Below are 4,497 nucleotides of genomic sequence, written 5' to 3'. Positions count from 1 at the left end.
CGCTAGGGGAGTGTAGCACAGTAAAACCACATTGTATTGTATCTCGGAATTGGTGCATATTTAGCACTTGAACCATAATATAGGAATTAATATTGACAAAGGCACACATTCCAATTAAAACAGGAAATAAATGTTTTTTAATTTTATGTTATTTCCATTGCACATCAACACTTACACGATAAACTGCAGTAATTTGTCCACATCGAGTATATCGCGGTGCAGGAAACAGTTACAATAAATGCAGATAAAAGAGACAGACCATTTATTTGTGGCCTGACGTATTCTAAACCTTCTTTAATAAGATATGAATATATGAAGCGGTTACAGAACGAACTTCGTATAAACTCTTTTTGAATAAGCAATGATTTTAATCTCTGTGGCAATGTTGGTAATTACATGCGGAGTAACATATCTCAGTATTTGTACAGACAGAGAAATGATCCAAAATCAATTCTCTTTTGTATTTTAATTAAACGGAACACACACACTTTCAGACAAAATGTGGAGAAAAGCCAAATCTAGTTATTTCAACACCAAGTAATCAGGTGATTGATGAAGATAAAGTGATGTTTAAATCGTGAAGTGAAGCACATTCAGCATGTTCACACTGTTGGAAAAGTTCATGCCATTCTCTCAGAATATTTACACAGAATATTTTCCACCAGTCTGTGGTCCACCTTCAGACATCATTTGTAGGATTTGAGGCTGACTTTTAGCTGAAAGGACAGCAGACACGACTTGAGAGGGTTACAACAATGCAAACCATCAAACAAACACATCAAACACAGTATATGATCTCCTAGGAATATTCCTGTTTCTATAAGCCTCCTATTTCAAGATTAAGTACACAGAATGTTCTCGCTTATACTTTAGAATCACTGACTGTTGAAAACACCACTGATTATCACATTACTATCAGAACCAGCCGGGACTGTACACATGGAACAAATCATACAGCATTGCTCTTACTGGGTTGATGTCGACATAAAATGCTTAACCAGACAGTCACTGCCCATCGTTGGTGGAATGTCTGCTATTGTGTACCTATCACAGTGAACATCCTCATTGTCTTCAAGATTGGAGGGAACCAGTAAAGCTGGTTCAGTGCGGGTCTGAGAGCTGTATACTGTGGAGAGAAAGATGATAGATAAATGATTGGACTAAAAGCGAGTTCAGTGCAGGTGTGAGAGCTGTATACTGTGGGGAGAAGGATTATGTATTAATGATGGAACTGAAATCGAGTTCAGTTCGGGTCATCTATATAAGTGTCAATGAGGTGATGGGGACTGGTGTTTGAATGTTTTTCAGCTCCATTCACCGTGTTGTTATTTTCCCGCTGGATGATAGCAGATGAAGTGGATCTTCTGAGCCTGAATCAGGGTGTTCAGATTGAGCACTTGAAGGATTTCCAGTGGGAGTATTAATAAGAGAGATATTACAAAAGGAATGACATCAGGAAGTACTTTTTAAATTAAGTCAAGCATTAATTAGATAAATTTCCTTTCATCACAACATGAATTTAAATCAACCAGCGGTCTATGAAAACACCGATTGGAATGAAAGTCAAAGTAGTGACAGAGAGCTGGTGACAGTGGGAGTTTAACTCACCGAGAGTGGAGAGATCACCGCTGGCACTTGTCAGTGTGAAGAGATCATCAGGACCACTGTCCAGCAACAAGTGACCATCCTGAGTGTCAGTGGCTCCAGTCTGAACATCATCATAATCACCCAGAACCAGACCTGACAGGAAATAATCACATTGTAAAATTTTTCACAAAAATCACATTGTAAAACTGAATATTTAGAATGATATCATTAGACGTCAATCTACCCGGGCCTGCCAGGTTTGGCTGTGATGTTCAGCTGTAGTGAGATTAGAGGCTGGAGAATGGTAGGACCATGTCGTGTCACGGTAGTTGAGTCTCTATAGGCCCATGCTATTCTAAACGCATCCAGCAATCGATTGAAAGACAGGAGCACTGTAGGACATTGGATGGGAGGACTGACAACTGGTGTGTTTGTTAGATGGCAGCACTCAGATCAAGTGTGGCGCTCAGGTTTTCTCATGCCACCCTGGAAGTGATCCTCCAGGCTGCAAGGTCAAGGAGGGAAGTGCATTTCCCATTGGGATGGCTGAAGGAGGCCGGCTAGGCAGGCAGAGAGGGCCTGGCAGGAGACTGATGTGGAGGTGAGCAGACGTGAGGTGGTCCCATGTAAGAGGCTTCAGTGCAGGAACAGGATCAATGCCCGGATGTAGTATGGCAAGGTGAGTGCAGTGCCTAACATTAAGCTCACAGTCTTAAATGTCACAAAAGATGAAAATGTAATTGCAGGATGGATGCCCCCACTCATTGGTTCAGATCCTCCTCCATCATAGTGCACAGCTCAGTGACCGCCTCCCTGGAGAGGCACAATCTTCAGTGACACTGCTGCTCTATCATTTGCAGGAATCAGAGCCTCTGATGGTAAACCCTCTCTGGTGGGTAGCATCTTCTTCACTCAAGAAGCTGCTTGCGTGCGACTGTGCGCCCTGTTCATCCACACTCTCTTCCAGCCTCATGATTCTTGTCACTCTCAAAGGGACCTCAAAACAGGAGTGGCTGACACCAATTGTAAATTGCTGCACTCACTGCTCAGGGTCTCCATTCTTTTTACTTTGTATAAGTATGTTGCCATTCGGAGTGGATGCTCATCCTGAATACTTCTGTTGTGATCGCCAAGATTGGTCAGCCTCCAGATTGCCAATATCGCGAGTCAGTATCGCTCTCCAGTACCACAATGCTTTTCACAGCCAAAACTGACCTTCCCCTTGCTTACAGATGGTGAATCTGTGAAAAATGTTGTTTATTTAGATATCCAGCACTGAAACAGGCCCTTCTGCCTATCAACCTGCAAGTCTTTTGGCTGTGGGAAGAAACCGGAGCACCCGAAGGAAATCCACGCAGACACAGGGAGAACTAGCAAACTCCACACAGACAGTACCCAGAATTGAACCCGGATTGCTGGAGCTGTGAGGGTGCGGTGCTAACCACTGCGCTACTGTGCCGCCCTTTTGATGCACCTTCACTAAATTGTTAATAGCTTGGTAAATTGCCATGCATTTCCTGTTAAAGAGGCTCAGTTACCTGCCCAGAGCGTTAAACTGCAGCCTCCACCCACCAGCTCTGCCGACTCAGGGAACATCACCGAACAGTGTAAAGACGTCGAGCTTCCTTTGCACCGCTATCCAGCAGCATTTTCCCTTGCAGTCTGTGGTCACTGTGTGAGAAAATTCTGGCCTCCTTTTTAAAGTCACATGTATCCCATTGAATCACCTATCCAACATGCACACAAATTTCGCATTTCACCGCCCAGACAACAGTGTCAGAAAACATCATGAACTGAAAGTTTCATTCCATTATACGACTGGGTTAAATCGACATGATTTTGAGAAATCCAAATTATTTCTCAATTTTTAAAACTAAAATCAGTCAGCAAATCTCCATGTCTTCAGCAGCATCATTTTACAGCGAGTAAGTTCGGATATATTTCATTGTTAATTTTCGATAGCAGATTGCGTTATGGATTAAAAAACGTGATGGCAACAAGTAAAACTGCACCCACCCTCAATACTGGAGGAGTTCCCTTCAGGAATTTCTGATCCAGGATCCGTGTCACCCAAACTGTGACTGGTGTAATATTCAATCTGATTGAGGGACTCAATGGAATCAGCAACTGTTAAACACAAACATCGATGGTTATTGGAGAGATTAATTGTGACGTTCGAGTAAATAACATAATACCATCATCATCTGGAGACAATGTCCTGGGCTTTGTAACTGACACGATTGTGGAACATTCATCACAAAGACTGCAGTGGTTCAAGAGCAACTAGGGATGGACCATAAATGTTGGCTCATACAGCGAGCAGTTAAAACAATACACAGTACAGCTGGTGGGTTAGATTTCAGACATCAGAGCAGAGACAATAATGTAAAACATAGTCGGTCAGCACAGTTTCTACATGAAGAACCTGTCCACCCTGCCCCGTCTCGTTCCCTTTCAGAGTCTCAAACGGCCGGTGGTGGCTCCAAAACCGAACCCCACCCCAGATAATGGGGCAGGAAAGAGTGCAAGGAGGCTAATAACGGATTTGTTCTTTGAGTCATAGAGTCATAAGGCACAGAAATAGGCCCTTTGGCCCACCGCGTCCATGCCGACCATAATGTCGATCTATACTAATCCCACCTGCTTGCATTAATTCCATATCCCTTTATGCCTTGCTCATTCAAGTGCCTGTCCAGATGCCTATTAAATGTTGCTACTGTTACACCTCCGCAGGCAGTTCATTCCAGATACCCACTATTCTTGGAGTGAAACATTTACTCATTTTATCTCCTTTCAACCTCCTCCCTCTCACCTTAAATCGATGCCCTCTAGTTTTTGTCACCCTTAACATGGGAAACAGACTCTGGCTGTCTACCTTATCTATGCCTCTCATAATTTTATATACCTCTG

General features: G+C 43.1%; 1 long non-coding RNA gene across 1 annotated transcript; it reads right to left on the bottom strand.

Annotated features, from left to right (window-relative positions):
* Positions 1 to 552: 552 nt before the first annotated feature.
* On the bottom strand, positions 553 to 1,693 carry LOC137381026 (uncharacterized). The gene is made up of 3 exons (XR_010977113.1): positions 1,609 to 1,693; positions 970 to 1,126; positions 553 to 716 (listed from the first exon to the last, which is right to left on the bottom strand). It is a non-coding gene; the product is annotated as an uncharacterized lncRNA (long non-coding RNA).
* Positions 1,694 to 4,497: the final 2,804 nt, after the last annotated feature.

This window comes from Heterodontus francisci, chromosome 21 (genome assembly GCF_036365525.1).
Source record: "Heterodontus francisci isolate sHetFra1 chromosome 21, sHetFra1.hap1, whole genome shotgun sequence".
Taxonomy (NCBI): Eukaryota; Metazoa; Chordata; class Chondrichthyes; order Heterodontiformes; family Heterodontidae; genus Heterodontus; species Heterodontus francisci.
This window is presented reverse-complemented; position numbering and strand designations above follow the sequence as displayed.